Source organism: Artemia sp. Qi Xiang Cuo, chromosome 9 (genome assembly GCF_049724085.1).
Source record: "Artemia sp. Qi Xiang Cuo chromosome 9, ASM4972408v1, whole genome shotgun sequence".
NCBI classification, from domain to species: domain Eukaryota; kingdom Metazoa; phylum Arthropoda; class Branchiopoda; order Anostraca; family Artemiidae; genus Artemia; species Artemia sp. Qi Xiang Cuo.
Genome location: NC_142802.1, coordinates 69,708,800 through 69,727,095, shown reverse-complemented (window position 1 = coordinate 69,727,095; position 18,296 = coordinate 69,708,800). Strand labels below are relative to the sequence as shown.

At 34.6% G+C, this 18,296-nt stretch overlaps 1 protein-coding gene and 1 pseudogene across 1 annotated transcript in view; both read right to left on the bottom strand.

Moving 5' to 3' along the window:
* LOC148948981 (uncharacterized) overlaps window positions 1–6,666 on the bottom strand; it is a 121,596-nt gene extending 114,930 nt beyond the window's left edge. Inside the window, exon 1 of the mRNA XM_089094160.1 lies at window positions 6,524–6,666. The gene's annotated coding sequence lies outside the window, so the exon portion shown is untranslated. The remainder of the gene's footprint in view (window positions 1–6,523) is intronic.
* A 9,671-nt stretch (window positions 6,667–16,337) lies between these two features.
* On the bottom strand, window positions 16,338–17,615 carry LOC148948980 (uncharacterized; annotated as a pseudogene).
* Between the last annotated feature and the right edge of the window lie 681 nt (window positions 17,616–18,296).

Here is an 18,296-nt window from a genome sequence, read left to right as displayed (position 1 = left end):
CTACTCTATATATATATTCTGAAAGATCCAGCTTAATACAATCTAAAGGATGACATAGAAGGCTTTGATTCTGTTCAAACAACCCCCCCCCCCCCAATTTCCAATTTCCACTATTTAATACCCCCTCCAACCCGCCCCCGGCCCAGTGGGCCCCGCGGCGCATCTCGCGGTGCTCCCCGGCCGCAGCAGCGGCCGCCCTCTCCCCTGTAAACGATAATTGACCTGATTTAAAAAGGGGGAGCAATTTTTCTTTTAATATCTTTGACAGGCTTTCACTGACTGACTGACTGACTGACTGACTGACTGATGAAATGAGTCAATTGTTGGAAGACCGAATCCTTAAAACTATAATATTCAATGGTGAAAAATAGCATTCTGCTTTGACTTAAAAGAATCTAGTCAATCTACGATCAGTAATTGACAACACTAGAAATTAACGAAAAAGATTATTATGAGATAGCGAAGAGATAGCGAAGTTTATGTCTACAGTGGGCCAGAGAAAATAGGAAATATTAGAAAAAAAAAGAGTGGCTTTCTTTGAAAAGCAAAAAAAATTACATTATATTTAGATATCTCTCAGGGAGGGAGGAGCAGAGAAATTTAAAACAATGGTTGGGGCGGGGGGTTAATATTTTAATATCTCTGAGACACAAACACACTTTTACAGCGCGATGAAAAATGGGTTTGTTGTTGTTTTCGCATATTTCTATAAGTTAGGTAAAAAAAATGCTCACATTTTTATATCCCGGCTAAAGTTGAGTGCCTGAAAGCCCAGGCAACGCATGCTAGAGGGCAACCTCCTGACCTTGTGTAGGTGGGGCAGCGATGTCACGGGCTTGAGGGGATGGAGCACTGGGGCTTGCCATCGTGTGTGCAGCCGTCCAATCTCTTTTTAACTTTCTGACAGCGACATCAGGTTGAGTGACAGCTCGATGGTCAGGGGCTTGCATTGAGGATTTAGCTTGCACAGGCAGCGTTGGTCTTGAATAGCCGAAATGGGGGTTGGATTGGCCAGTGTATTTGATAATTGACGGCCTTAAAGGAATAGCCTCATCCTTCCTAGCCCTCTTAGGTGGAGGTGGGGGGGGCAATATATTCTTCATTATTGTCCTTAAAAGAAGAGAAAAAAGTTAGTATTGAAATAATTTTCCCCTTTTTCACAGAAAAAAAATTAGTACCCCCCCCCCCCCAACCTAACCTAGCCATAATTTTGTCTAGAAAGCATTTGTCTCAAAGAAGCCCCACTCTCCCTCTTTTCAGCAAAGCAAAAGGTAAAATTTGCGACAGTCAGTAAGCCAATCCTATTTTTACCATTTAGAGAAAAAATTAAATACACAACTTGTGAGAAATTTGACCCGAAAAGCATAGAAATTGTATTTTTACCATTTAGAAAATAAATTGAAAAAAATCCTATTATTATTGCTTAGGGCCAGCAGCTGCATCAAATCTAAGCCAATGATTTAAAATCTAGATATCAAAATAGCCAACCTGATAAATATGCGGATAAATAAAAGCTAACCAAACACTAAACTTGTCAGGGTTATATATATATAGGAATGACTTTATTAGTTTTCTAGTCAAAGGGTGTACATGTCTATACAATGAATCCATTCCCCTTGCGGTTAACGGGGGGGGGGGAAAAGTTTATTTTCACCTTGCAGCGAAGCTGCTAGAAGCGAGGCACAGCCCCTTCCCCCCTCTCCCCATATAAACACTGAGTACTCAAAATGAAAAACAATACTATATGAAACTATTTATCATAACTTTTGACTGGAAAAAAGTGTCTTTCTGTGAAACCTACAAAAAGCTTAATCCCATGGTTTCGTAGATACCGGATGACTGTTGACAGGATGCGATAATTAACCCTATTTAAATCTTTTACGGAACTGATAAAGGATAGGGTGACGGCTTAAATGGAATCGGCATATTAATAGCTGACAGAAGCCAGTTGTCAATTTAGATAGAAACAGAGAAAGCAAAAATTTATCGAAAAAAGAGAATTATTTCCAATGAAAGAATTAAAGTCGTAAACAGTGGGGGGTTTACATGGTTAAAATGAGCATATTTTATAGTATTCTAACGACTATAAAGATAGCATAGTGGAGTTTGTATTAGAGGGGGAGGGGGGGATTTACCTGAATATACTGGAGGGTGACCAAGGAAAATAATTTTATTTTGAAAATAAAGAATGAAAATGTACTAAACAGAACTCACATTGTAAATCACTGTAGTCAAGCCTTCTAGCTCATCAACAATATTTGTTGTTTTATCCATTGTGTCTTGAAACTTTCTGAATGTTTAATCACAACGCATGTCCGTTATATATGAAATCTCAAGGGTTATTTGCAATGTAATGGGTTAAACCATTTGTAAGCAAGTGTCCGTTTGTTTTAGAAGTAGTTGTAATTGACTCTCTGATCGGCTTAGAACGAGGCATGTACTTCCTGTTACATATTACTGGATCAAAACATTCTCCCCAGCGTACACCTGGACGAACAACGATAACAAATCAATTGACCTTGGAAATTTAGTTCCCCTAGTCGAGTCCTGAATCAATACATTCCCCCTAGTGATTATGTAAATCACCCCCAGTGTCCTTTACCTGGTCAAACAACAACAAGAAATAAATCGACCTTGACATCATCCATTACACATTAATAAACCATGAATAAATGGAGTCCCGTTCGGAGTTAGACTAAATTGTAGATGGCAGCACGGTGTTCGTTCAGTATTCTATGCCCATAAATGGTGCCCCGTCATGAGTTATAGATTAATACATTTCCACCATCGTTAATGCGCATGTGCAAACTTCGCCCCGGAGGCAATACACTTGAAAACAACAAATAAATCGACCTTAAAAAGGGGTCATTGACCCGTTCGTGGATCGATAATCCTTGAATTAATTATGTACCGTCAGCGTTAGACCAAATTGTAGATGGCAGCATGGTGTTCGTTTCATATCAAAGGGTCATTCCTACTAAAATCTATGAATATTGAAGTTCGTTACGTAAGGTAATTCGTAAGTTACGTATATTTATTACTAATAAAAACGTTCGTAAATAAATTAAACAAGTTTCGAGAAAGCCATTTAACCAAATAAAAGTAAAATTAATATAAACATTTTGTTTTAATTATTCATGTACGGTGAGCCAATATCAAAACCTGCATTAATTCAAAAACGTTCAAAAATTAAATAAAAAAAACATTTTTTTTTTAACTAAGAGTAAGGAACGACGTTAAAACTTAAAACGAACAGAAATTATTCCGTATATGAAAGGGGCTGTCCCCTCCTCCACCGCTCGCACTTTACGATGAAGTTTGACTTTCTCACAACTCTATTTTTTTAAACAATAAAAAACTTTAGCGTAAAGAGCGAGGCGTTGAGGAGGGGACAGCCCCTTTCATATACGGAATAATTTCTGTTCGTTTTAAGTTTTAACGTGTTCTTGTGTTCCTGTCCTTGTGGGAAGTTCTATATTGGCAGGACTCAAAAACAATTTGTTGAAATATTTATTGAACATCGAAATTCAATAAAAAAAAAACCTACAATTAAGCAAGCCTCCGGAAACTTTTGTTTCAGCTTTAGCATAAAATATTTGGTTTCAACCAGATCACTTTGTAAAATTTGACGACGCCTTAAATTTTTCTAATGATAAGGGGTACACATAATGGGCAAGAGAAGCCATTGAAATTAAAAAAAACATATATTTGCTAACCGGTCGATAAATAAGGACACAGGTAGATTAAATATGGACCCGATTTATGATAATCAACAGTCAATAAGGGAGTTAAGATTTTAAATAATCACCAGGGGACTATTTTACCTTCTAGAACAAAACGATTTGCTTCAATGATAGCCAATAAAAGGATTATTTCGTAACAGAATAATTAAACTAATTTCAAACTAATTTCTTGTTGTTTTTTCATTTTTCCTCAGTTACTCTGGTGTTCTTACTGAAGTAACTCTATAATAGCATCTTTTCCCTACGTGGATCGGTTTGCGCCAATTGTATATTTTTGTTGTTGTTGGTTTTATTGGTTTTTTAGTTTTAGCTTGTTTTTTTTTTATCTTGTTTCTTTTGTGCTGAAGACACTTTTTTTGGATACAGGCGAAATATCCGCGTTGTTTTACATTTTTCGTTTCTTTTCTCTACACTGGCCGCAGTCTCGTTTGTTGTTTTTTCTTTTTTCATTTAGATTTTTCTCTTTGTTGGTTTTTTGTCATGGCTGGTCAGTTCGGCTTAAGATCTTTCTTTCTACTACTAACAAATCATTGACGTACCAAGTTGCCTGAATTGTTACACCAAGTCCTGGATCCCAATCTATCTAAAGCCTTTCTCTTCACACCTTCCCAAGAAGTTCCCATTTCCCTTAATTCTTTTCTTATGACGTGCTCCACCCCATTTGGGAGCCTGATTTTCGCTTATCCCAAAACAGTTGGCTGACAAGGACTATCTTTGGCAATATGTCATGCTTAATCCACAGAACGTTTCCTAGCAATATCGACCTTTCTCTTATTATAGCACTAGAAAGCGGGATTGACCCACATAATGTACAGCTTACTGGTTTAGATACTGTCAGTCAATTGGGTACCCAATATAATCCCTAGGTAATATCTTTGGAAAACATCTAGCAAATATCCCGCCGTCTGTCAGAGCGCCTACATTTCAGAACCATTTTTCACCCCTGTCAATAGTTTAGCTTTCAATGTTCAATATTCTATTCCAAAATTCAATTATTCAATACCCAATATAATATTCAATATAAATTTAATATTATTGGTTTTTAGATTTATATTCCTATTTTTCCAAACTTTTTCAACTGCGAAAAAAGACCCTATGCCTCGGCCAATTTTAAAAATTTTACTCCGCCCAACGTCTTTAATAACGATATTTCTTTGATAAATGAAGCTGTTCGCTTGATCGATTTTCTCGTTACGAATCAACATCTCTTAGTTTTCTTAACTGTAAGTTTAAAATCGAGTTATGTGCCCTGAAGTCTCAAAACCACGAATGTTTCATTGCTTTTGCTAACATTTTCATGTAGGAGGCTTAAATCGTCAGCATAATCTAAGTCTAGGAGAGTTATACTGCCACAATTGATTTTGCGTTCTCCCACTGCCTTTGCTATTAGGGGGTTGAGTTTGCTATTATGAATTTAGGGGGTTGAGTTATTATAAAATGGTAAGATTATTGTTAAACAAAATTGGAAGAATGAAATAAGAGGCAACTGTAAAAGGGCTTCAGGCTTATGGAGACTTAATTTATGTTCACCGTATTATGACAAAAACTATTTACTGAAAATAAAATTGCTGATTAATTATTTCTGTCTTAAAAAACTTCAGCTTCAACGCCATATTATTGCAGATTACACAATCGTCCCGTCTTCGTCGAAATATTCTTCTCCCTAAATGAAGTTGCCAGCCAGTAGATGGTTAGTGGCGCCATTAGTCTTTAGTACCTATTTTTCAATGTTAAGTTGCTGAAGATAAAGCTATTTGAAGTCTCCAATTGCCTTGGGATGGACGTTCAATTATCTTCACTGACCCTTACTTTTTTTTGTATATAATTTAGACTATAGTTTTTATAGAAAATAGTCTCTAATTTTCCGCGCTTCTTTGACGAGAATAGTCTTTATAAAAACCCCTAAATAGAATTAAATCTGAAAGATGGCCATGCTGGTAGGACTGAAAATATTGGTAAATAATATCTGCATGACAGTTTTTTTTTTTTTTTTTTTTTTTTTAATTGACTAACAGTCATTACGTTTTTAAGGGTGTACCAAAAAGTATGCCAAACTTACAAGAGAGGAAAAGAAGAAATTGCGGAAACAAAACCCAACATTCATATAGCATCGGTAGACTTCGGTTGACCCTCAGAATTCAACAAAAGGATTCACTAACTTTCCTAAAAATAATTCATGCCGGCTTGATGATCGGTTACGAACAAAGCACAAATATACTTGAAAAACGCAACCAGTGAACATTTACTAAATTATACAACTAACCAAAGTATCACTGTAATAGACACAAATAAAGTACAATAAAAAAGGAAATAAATAAAAAAATACACCTCAAATGCTGCATACGACTCTGGTCAGGTTCTTTGAAATGACAAGGAAAAAGGCCTTAACTTGGACATGATAGGAGGGAGGGGCTGAAAAGTGAAGCATAGCAACGTTTAGCAATAATAAAAGTAGACCTAAGCAGATTATTTTACAGAGCTCTAGAGTAGTTTATGGAAGTTATAATTTCTCCTTCAAATGGTGTCCATCTCTAAGCATTACTAATTAGGCATGGGCCTAGACCATCTGTTACTGAGTGTTAATAGTCTAGGTCTATTTATCACTCTCTTACCCTCACCAATAACTTTGCTCAATTTATGTATTAGTGAAAACCCCCTAAACTGCAATTTATAGCCTGCCCTACAAAGCTCAAGGGTCTGTCTAGACATGCCCCCCCCCCCGGTTTAAGTGGTTGTCTTAAACTAGGCCTTCGGGTTTAAAAATGTAAAAAGTAACTTACTTGTGCAAATACCAAAGATTTTCTTGCGGAATTGAGGGTAGAATATACGAAGTTTTAGTCCTCTTTTGTTTTCATCATAACAAATCCACTACAAAACACTGATTCAGTCTAGACTGTGTAACATTAGTTAGGGAAATAGTAAAGTTTCATAAGCAAGGACAAAATACAGTGAAATAATGTTTCTAAGAGCTAAAACAATTACAAATAACCTGCTGAACACACAAAAATGTTCTTTCTTGGCCATAACCCCAAAAATGTCGATACTGCAAATTCTAGAGCGGTTTTCCCACGTCGCAAATCAAAGAAAATGATTAGTTAAACAATTTTATAAAGGTTTTCATTTTCTCAAAGTAACAATGTGAATGCGTCCAAAACGTTGGATCATTTACGATAATTTTAAGTAATTCATAAGACCACACTGGCTATGACAAAATAAACAGAATTGTGAAATAAAGTGTTTGAAGAGTTTGGAGACTGTGAAGCACAATTGTATAAAAGAGGCATTGCAACAAACCAGGTTGATTAGATTTTATACTATAGCCATTGAGCAAGTACCCCTCCCCGATCTCCACCTCAAGTGTTGAAAACACAGTGGCGTCAATAAGGGTGGTGGGGTGTGTATTTTCTTAGTCTATTTGGTCCTTCGAATAAATTTTTGTAAACATCTTTATTGGACCGTGTTTTTTTGTTGTTGAAATTATCCCTTTTTTAATTTCATAGAATGTCGAATTCGGCCACCACGCCCTCTATTTGAAAAAATAATCCCCCTATCTCCTCAAAGTTTTCGTAAACTGCAACAAGTGGGTAAGCATTTGAATGCAGTCTTTTTTAAAATACATTTTCGAGGATGCCCACATGAACGCCAGTAGAGAACTATGATTTTTTTCAAAGAGGATGTCATCAAACAACGAATGTAAATAGAAAACTGGGTACTTGTCTGGAATCTGAGTACACTCGAAAGAAAGACCGCATCGAAATCTCAAAGCCGCTATTGATAAACAGGTTAGTGAGGTGTTGCTCATTCCGTGAAAAAGATTTAAACTTCAGTTTTTTAGGGTTTAGGAGGACTAAAAGGAAGCTAGGTTACTTTTGGTTAGATTAGGCTACGTATTTAATATGTGCTATGCTTTATCCCCCCGCCCCCCTATGTTGCAAATATATAACTCAAATTTGTTTTTAAACTCTTTTATTTTCATCCTATTTTGTTTTATTTCATTAGCATTAACGAAACTTTATTTCTCGCGTGTGTACCAATATTCTAGACAAGTACCTAAGATTCAGTCATGATTCATTCCCCGAACGAGTAACACCTTAGGCGCTCCGTGCCTGCGGTAGTTTTGGCTGAAGAGTGAAATAGCTTGTGAGATTAATGTTTTGAATTGATGAAAGAAAATTTTTTGGTGTGTGATTATTGCTTTGAACTGAAGAATTGCATGGAGTAAAAGAGGAGGATTTGAGTCATTATAAACAGAGCCTTTGATTACTGACGTTGGAAAAGGTGTTTGCCGTGCCAAACGGCTAAAAGCACTGCACGCTAGCAACATCGTGGATAAACAATCGTTTCCGGCTGAGGTAAGACTATTTGTCCATTTTTTTAATTGCTGCTTATTCATGGGGCGAAATAAAAGAAACCGTAAAGAAGTCTCATTCGAAGAGGATGAAAATGATTATTCGTCATCTTCACCTAAGGAGGGAGAAACTTTGTCAATTTCGACGCTGGCTCGGAGCTTTTCTGAAATTCTAACTATAGTAAAAGACAATGGAAAAAAGCTTGACGGTATCACGGACCAGTTCAAATCTCTGGAAACCCGGGTCAAATCGCTTGAGGAAGCGCTATCTGGCCAATCGCAGCAATTTTTGACGATCCAGACCCATGTGGCGGCTACTGAGAATGAAATAATAAATGTAAAATCACAGATTAGTGTTGTTACAGCTGAGTCAGTGGTTCTCCGTGAAGAAAATAATCAGTTGAAAAATCGGTTAATGCATTGCGAGTATAGAATGAATGAGAAAAATATAGTGGTTTGGAATGTACCTTGCGATAATAAAGAGGAAGCTAAAGCTATTTTCAAAACTGTTTGTGAATAAGGACTTGGTGTAAACGAGACCCAATAATTTGCTGTTACATAATTAAAAAAGGAGCGCAGATTTTTTAAAGTTACTGTTCTGTCTAAAGAAGAAAAAATAACGATTCTGAAACAGATTAAAAAACTTAAAGGAAATACTGCTTGCGGTCATAAAAATATTTATCTTAGTGATGATCCTCCAAAGGCAGTGAGAGATATTAGAAAACGGCTGATTGAAAAAAGATCAAAGCTTGCTGATTGTGGTATTCAAGCATGGGTAACAAAATCGGTTCTACCTCTCCTTTGTTTTGATCGGCCAAATGGCCTGCGTGTTTCTTTCTCCGTGAATGACGTGATTCCTGAATTGTCAGTGCCGATAAATCCTCGAGGTAGGCCTATGCAATGCTAGGCGGGTTGTCATATTTATATTTATATTAATTATTTTAGTTTAATATGGTTTTGAGTTATTATTTTGTTGTGCTTTTACTTCTTTGTTTTTTTTGTGATAGCATATTGGTATGAAGTAATGTTGTCTCGTGTTTTTTTATCTTCTTTTTTTAAAAAAGATGTTGTGGATGGAATAATGTAAAAAAAAACAAAATGAGAAAAAGTATTAATGGTGTATAATGTATAGCGCGGTGTTGAGCGTACCGGGTTGTGATTGGATTTCTTATGGATTGGTCTTGGCTTTCAGTTATGCTCGGCTTGGAAACAGTTATTATATTTTTTGGCTTTTATGAAGATGTTTATGTTTCTAAATTAAAAGTTGCGCAGATTAATCGTACTGAGGGAAAACGACTTGGAATGGAGATTACTTTTTTTTTGTTTTGTTTTTTTAATTGTTATTTTTTATTATTATTTGCTGGTGTTTTAGGACATGGTGTGGTTTCTCTTAACGTGGGGTTAATATTTGATAATGGATAGAGATAATCGTGAAATTCCATCATCAAGGTTAAAAGAATTTGAGCGGAATTCTCTTTCATTTCAGTCAATTTTTCAAACTATTGTAGCTGGTGATGATGAAGATACGTCTAGTAATTTTAATATCCCAAAAAATCAATATATATTTATGAATGAGCTGGTAAGAAAAAATGTAAATACAAGTAGGATGTCGTTTTGGAATTGCCGGGGTTGGAGGACTGCGCAGGATGTGATTGAAATTTTTTTGTCGGATTCAGATACAGATATATTAGGCCTATGTGAAACTTTTTTAGATGATTTTTCAATTGAAAATATACATGTAAAAGATTACCAATTTTTTCACATCGGTCGGAAAAGACAAAAACAAGGGGGTCTAGGTGTTTTGATTAAAAATTGCATACCAGCACGTATAAGGATTGATTTTTTGCCAATGAATATTGAAATGATTTTTGGATCTTGTGTTGTTGAATGCTCTTTTCCAAATAATCGGAAGCTTTTAATTGCAGTTATTTACCGTACTCCGTCATCCAGCCAGATAGAATTTAAAAATCATTTTGAAAGTATGTTGGATAAATTAGCTAGTCTTAATACTCCTTATTTAGTTATGGGTGATTTTAATATTGATTTAATGAAACTCCTATCTGCAGATCAGAATAGAATAGATAGAAATATTTTGCAGTTTTTGGAGGGCCCACTATCTTATGGACTAAACCCCGTATGTTTTGTGCCCTCTAGAATAGCTGATACATCATTTTCACTTATTGATAATATTTTTTCACGTTATAGTGCTGTTAATACATTTATTATTCCTGATGATTCATCTGACCACTGTATAATTATGTCTGATTTTCTTATAAATTTTCCGCATAATAAAAAAAATCAAACCAAGCGTTGAGATTTTTCACATAAAAATGTGTTAAGGTTAAAAGAAGGGCTTGGTGATGTTGATTGGAGTCCTGTAATTGATGAGAAGGATCCGAACCAATCATTAGATAAATTTTATTATATTATGAATGAAAAGCTTGATCTTTTTTGCCCATATAAAAGCCCAAGAGGAAAGAAACTTACCCCAAAAAAACCTTGGATAAATGAATCACTTTTGAGATCTATTAATGAGAAAAATCGTTTATATAAAATTAGAATAAAATATCCCACGGAAATAAATATAACACGTTTTAAAAATTATAAGAATATGCTGGTAAGGATCCTTAGAGTAAGTGAAAGACTTTATTATGAAAATTCTTTTCGAAATTCAGATTCCCCTAGAAAAACGTGGAGTTTGATTAAAGATAAAATTGGAAGAAATAAAAAGTTGTTACACCCTGAAGTGTTATTTGATATTAATGGTAAAGAATTTAGAGGACCACAAGCTGTTGCTAAGAAGCTTAGTGAATATTTTGCTAGTATTGGATCATCTGTTGTTTCAGGAGAAGTTGACCTTTCTTCCCCAAGGTCGCATAAAAAATATCTACCGCCCACTGAAGATACGAGCATATTTGTGGCCCCGGTTACTTTTGCAGAATTTCAAAAGGTCATTAAGAATTTAAAAAATGGTAATTCATTGGGATATGATGAACTTTCAACTAATTTGCTAAAAAATATTGCAGGTGAAATTTTTGAACCATTGCTTCATATTTTAAATTTATGTATTTTCTCAGGTACATTTCCTAAAAGATGGAAAATTGCACGTGTAATACCATTGCATAAAAAAGGAGATAAATCTGATACAAATAATTATCGTCCTATTGCAATTTTATCACCATTGTCTAAAGTATTGGAAAAAATTTTAAAAGGAAGGATTACTAATTATCTAGATAAAATAAATTTTTTTACCAAACATCAGTTTGGATTTAGGGCAGGCCATTCGACGGAACAAGCAGTTGAAGCTCTTGTATTAGAAATAAATGACTGCTTAGATAGTAATTATCATGTATCTACTGTTTTTTATGATGTTAAAAAAGCATTTGACACTTTAAACCATGAAATTCTTTTTGATAAAATGGAAAATTCCGGTATAAGAGGGAAAGGACTAGATATAATAAGATCATACCTTTATGGACGTAAAATCGTGGTAGATGTTGATGGACATTTGTCTAGTTTAAATGATCTTGAAGATATTGGTGTCCCACAAGGATCGGTATTAGGTCCCCTTTTATTTTTGATGTATATTAATGATCTCCCACGATGTTTGCATGGAAATAATGGTCTTGCAATTTTATTTGCAGATGACACAGCTGTTTCTGTTAAAGCGAAGGATTAATCTACATTGATTCAAAATCTGTTTAACACTGTTAGTTCAGTTAATCGATGGTTTGTATCTAATTATTTAGTACCGAATTTTAAGAAGACTGAATTTATGCTTTTTGGTCATTCAAAACGTGCTACTAAAAAAATTTCATGTCAGGAGCTTCAAGTTTGTGAGCATAAAATACGTAGAGTTCAATCATATCGTTATTTAGGAGTTTTTATTGATCCCCTTTTGTCATTTCAAACTCATATTGATCATTTAAGGGTGAAACTTTCGCAAAATATTGGGTCTATGTATCGTTTGCAACATGTTTTTCCATTTTCAATTTTAAAAATAATTTATCATTCTTTGATTGCTCCTTATTTAAATTATTGCACAATTATTTATTTAAATACTTTTTGGACGCATATAAAACCCCTACAGATCCTTCAAAATAAAGCAGTGAGAATACTTGGAAATTTTTTACATCGTCCATCAAAACTTAGAGATGCATCGGAAACTGAAACATTATTTCTTTTCTTGAATTTATTAGATCTGAAACATATAAGAGAACTTAATATATCAATATGGCATTTTAAAATACAAGATCTCAGTAGTTATTTTTATGAAAAATCTCTGTTGATTCTGCCAACTCCTTCGGCTCTTAGGTGTTCTGGAACATATCGAATTCCCTTTGTTAATTGTGAAAGATCTAGATTTTCAATTAGATACCAAATACCATTTATTTCAAATAAATATAGGCTGAAAGATAGAATTCAAATTGAGTCATTTCGGCAAATATCAGTTCTAAGGAAGAAAATATTAAAATTATGTATTGACCTGTGATGGTGGAATAGAAATTTTTTTATTATTATTATTATTATTTTTTTTTTTTTTATTTGTTACCCATGTTGGGATAGCCTTCCATGCCCCACTTGTCCAGCGTTTGTTTTCTTTATGTTTGTTATGTTTTTTGTTTTTTTCTTTAACCAGGTTTTTTTTTCTTTCTCTCTTTTGTTATGATGAGAAAATGTTTTTTTTTTTTTTTTTTTTTTTTTTTTTTTTTATTATTAATACCCAATTTTACGAGCTTTGCTCTCTGTTGGGGGTATATGTTTTTTTGTTATGTTGATTTATTCAAATAAATAAATCTTCTACCGAAAAATGAGATAATACACTTAAAATAACCGAAAAATATCTCCTGGTAGCATTTGTCCACATCCCACCTGTCTAAGTTGTTCAACAACAGTCCTGCTAAAGGGTAAAATATGATTTTCTGTTCATCCCCTAGCCCTAGTAGAAAAAAGGGACATAAATGCAAAAAAGCTATTTTTGCTGATGTTTAAGCTGGGAAACTGTAATTATTCGGTATTAGGTTTTTGACCATGATGAAAGTTTTATTTTTAATTAATCTTTGCCTGTTTTTAATTTAAAATTAATGTATAAGCAACACTGCCATGACATATTTTATTTCTATTTTCAACTATGCTGAAAACTATGCTGAATGGACTTTTCAACTATGCTAGAAAAATGGCTATCTCGAAACTTTGATTGGACGACTTTGAGGAAGAGGGTTTTTTGGGGAGGAAGCAAGATACCCACCAATCTTTTTGGTCACTTAAAACGGGCAGTAGCAATTTTATTTTCCGTTCGATTGAGCCATTAAACGTCTCTTTATGATGTTCTGGTAATGCGTTAACCCCGGTAAAAAAGAAGAAGAAAAGAGACATCAGTACTACCCATGCAAAAAGGTGATTTCAATTGTTGTTCAAGTTGGGGAACTCTAATTAATTACCCCATAAAAGGTTTTTGGCCATATGGATTCTAATGATGCAATTTTATTTTGATCTGGAACCATTTTAGAGGAGTTTCAGGCTCTTTTTCATAATCACCGTAAATTTGGTTTTCCAATAAAATTTTGATTTTTAGAATACCCAAAATAATAGTTAACATTCGTGGTTCCAGATGTAATTTTTTCTCATAATGCAGTTTTTTTCAAAATGCCTTTTTCACTTTTATTAGCTCTTTACTAGACTGCAGCTACTGCTGCAACCATGATAGAGGATACAAAACCATAATTGAAAAAATACCCGATACCGATACACCCGACAGCGATACACCCCATATCGATACACCCCATACCGATGCGCTCGATACTGTGTACAGCCCTTTCCCCAGGGACTATGAAAGATCATACCATCACCAAAACCATAGTTATTAGCTGCCTTCTAATCTTTTTTGTCACTTAAAAGGGGCATTAGCAAATTTACCTTCCGTTTGAATGAGCTATTAAACATCTCTGTATGATTTTCTGGTTACCCGCTAGCCCTGGTAGAAAAAAAAAAGAAAAAGAAGAGACATATCAGAACTCTAATTAACCTATGCAAGGTTTTCAATCCTGCTGGCCATAAATTTCTTTTCGCAATAACTTTTACTTTTAGGACGAACTAAAATGATAGTTGTATGAAAGGCGTACTTTGACTTTTCATTTATTAGTACAGCTTTGCAAACCGAGTTATTGAAAATAAATATTATACAGTAAATGCAAAAAAACTAAACTGAAGGACTGAAGGGTCGATAGAGAAGAAGGTAAAAGAGAAAAAAAGAGAGAAACTGAGTGAAATCTTCTTTTTTGATTTATTCAAACTCTCTGATTGATATGGGAGGGGAGGGTCAAATACAAAATAAATATTTAGACAACTGTTTTTCAGCCCTTTTGACTCGAGGGGGTTGACAGTCCCTAGCAGTAATCTTGCGGGGAATATCTCATCCCCTTGAGAATATATTTATAGAGTGATCTCAGATAGAAATTTTATGACATGATTTAGTGACTTATAGCTTGAACGAATGAGCCAATTTCGAGGTAGATCGAGTGTCTTCATAAGAAGACCAAGAATAGTGAAAAAGAAGATATATTACTCACTTAGGTTACAATATACCAGCTTTCTGACTGCAAAAAATTTCAAATTTTATTCGTTTATTTGCAATCAGTTTAGCAAAACTTTGCTTGAAAAAGAACTACCTAATTTAAAACTGCAGCTTCCTAATTGTTGTCATTTTTTAGTATCAAACTTTTTTTAAAATAAAGTATTAAATGTCATAATAGTGCATCCGTTTAATTTTTGCAAGCTAATTGTATTATTTCGCATATGTAAAGCAATATAAATTTTGATAAAACAAAAACAAAGAATCAACTACTTGCGAGGGCTCTATTTCGAAGCATACAAGTCGTATCCAGGACCGGATTCCGGTATTGAGTGTGTGGGATGTAACACAAAAGATGATTGCAAGGTCGGTGAAATAACAAGGCTCGTCATAATCACTGTAGTACTTTGTCCTAGTTGTCGATTAAGAGTTTTTGGATTCATCTCAGTGCTATTATGAATCTAACGTCATTTATATCTTCTTTTTCTAATTGTCTTAGATATATGGGAGGTTCAGTGAGGTTCTCTAAATTGCTGAATCTGATGGTGCGATTTTCATTAAGATCACTTGATGTTTTGAGAGTAATGTAATAAAAATTCCTGTAATAAATTCAATAGCTTCTGTAACTTCTGAGGAGCATGCATGACCTTGATACATCCAATGTCAACTTTGGGGCTCTATTCCTCCGTGAATTATCCCATACTATTTGTATACATACTAAATAGCTGAAGCTGAACATACCTTGCTTTACTCCTGTCTTATATCGTACTATCCTATAAAATTCAAATCCTGAATACCTTAACAAACTATCCCCTCAAAATTGGTTCCTTATATTTAACTCATATAGGAAGAAACTTACACAATTGTTTAGTAGCAAACGCGTTGCTCTCAGACATCCGTTCAATTACTCACTCCTGAACACTGTTCCAAGATTCCGTAACTCAGACAGCTTGTCGCACTCGGACACAGATGCAAGAGACTCATTCACACATTTACACATCGGGCCAAAATAAAGGCTGCCCGCGAACCTAAGCTTTCCTAAAGTATTTTCTTCTCTCTCCTAAATCCAAACTATTTCCCACCAAAAACAAAACTTCAAATTCTCTCTATTCAATCCAAATTTAGAATAAACCTAAAATTAGCTTTATTCTTTAGGTACATTTATTCACTAAAATTTGTAAAGTAAAAAAGTGTAAAGTGTACAGTTCCAAATCCTTCTCTTAAATCTGCTTCAATCTTATTAAGCACCTCTTCCCAACACAACATCTTTTCAGCCTACTATCTACTACCTTACCAAATAGTTTTGCTAAGTTATCACCTAAATGGATCCCAAAGGGCCCAGAGGGCTGTCAACTGGGTAAAAAAAAATTAAATACTAAATAGTAATGATTCGCGCGTTGCTGAAATAGGCCTAGACAAAAATAGCTAAGTATTGCTCACACGAATGCTCACAGGAAGACAACTTATCTCTACATCACACAGCTTCGTTTTTAAAACCTTTACATCTCTAACCTCCGATTTTTTCTTAAAATTTATTATACTTTATATTTGCTATTTCTCATTCCTCAGAAATATTCTTGTCGAACTTTACCTTTACATATTTTTTTTCTAAACCTTCACCAATTTCAATTATTTTGTATTCAAAATTTTTCTTTAATATCAGCCAAAAACATCTTTATACAATTGTCTTAATATTATGTGGAAGCGGTTCAATATTAGTTGCATAATACTCTTCAATTCTTTCCATGCGTCTTTTGTCTCTGGAAGTGACAAAATTGATTGAGATACCTGTGAGTCCAAACCTCCCCACGCGGCCAATCCTATGGAGGTAGTTCTCTTCGTTGAGTGGCAAATCGTAATTGATGACATACTGCACTTACTGAATATCAATGTCACGACCTAAAATATCAGGTGATATCAGCTCTCGTGATTTTCCCGTCATGAAATCTTCCAAGGCTTCTCTTCGTTCATCCTTGCACTGGTCACTATGAATTTCAGAAACTGTAAATTCGTCTTCCCGAAGCCGCTTAGCCAAATGTGTTACTTTCACTTTTTTATTTACAAAAATTATAGACTGACCGATGGATAATGTATCGTACAAGTCTTCGAACACACTAACTTTTTCCTCTTCATCTCTAACTTCAACATAATACTGCTTTATCCCTGGTAATGTCAGCTCCTCCTTGCTTTTTTTAATATAAACTGTATCCTTTCGCAATATCTTATCAGTAATGTCAAAAATTTCATCGGGCATGGTTGCTGATGACAGTACTACTTGAAAGTTTCCGTCCAAGACCCCAAATATTTCTCGAACCGTGTCAACAAAATTGGTTAAAAGCATTTCATCAGCTTCGTCAATGACAATAAGCTTTACATCCTTTGTATTCAAAATTGGTTTGTATCTCTCGGTGTATCTCTCCCTTTCACGTAAAGGATTCTTCCTTTTAGACTTAATAAGGGCAAGTATTCGACCAGGAGTTCCAACAGCAACTTGTACCCCTAAATTTTGAATTATTCTTTCGTCTTCCCTAATAGGTCTACCTCCTATGAAGTCACAACATTCAATTTTCTCATACTGGCTTAAACTTGTAATAACTTTACAAATTTGTTGGGCTAGTTCATGTGTTGTAGCAAGAATGATGGCTTGACATGCTTTTTTGCTCGGATCTACAATTTGAAGTGTGGCGATCCCGTAGGTTGCAGTTTTTCCAGTCCCAGACTCTGCTTGAAAAACAACATCCTTTCCTTCTATGCACGGCATAATCCCTTTCTGTTGAACGTTCGTTGGTGATTCAAAGCCATGATTGTAAATGCCACGCAACAGGTTTTCCCTCAAATTCATGTTCTCCCATCTTTTTAAACATGAAACGTCATCAGAAACTATCTCGCTTGCCACTGACGGCATCTCACCATGACGGTTGTTATCGTTAACACTATAGTAACTATCACTCATCTTAAACATTTATGACCTTCAAATAGCACTCTTCAAGCTAGTTAAGTTTTCCAGATACATTAGAATTACTTCACATAATTGGCTCAAATTTTTGTACGGCTACATTTTTGGCTTTCGACAAAATTGCTACTATTTAAAGAGAGAGTAAATGGTTTTGCACCTTTTAAATTTGGTCTTTTTATTTGTTCTTACACTAGAGAGGAAACACTATCTTTACAGAAAAAAGTGCGTTTTAGCTACGTCATATTCATAACATTGAAAAAACCTGATTGAATCTACGCAAGAACATTTTTAAAGAAAATTTCAAATGATATGCACTGACATTCAGCCTAATGCTTATTTGATGGAGGTTGAATCTTTTAACATTTCCATAATTCTTATTTTCTTATCAAAATTACAACATTGAAAAAGAGTTGTCAAGAGTTGAATTTTGACAAAAATACTGCTGCAAACCGGATAACTGCTCCACACACCCATAAATACCTTTCAGTAAGTATTATAGGTTAGAGTTCGTTATTTATTGTAATTAAATAAAAAAAAAGTTTTTTTTTAACTGAAAGCAAATAACGACGTTAAAACTTAAAACGAACTTAAATTATTCCGTAAGTGAAAGGGGCTGTCTACTCCTCAACACCTCGCTCTTTACGCTAAAGTTTTTTATTGTCTTAAAAAAAGAGAGTT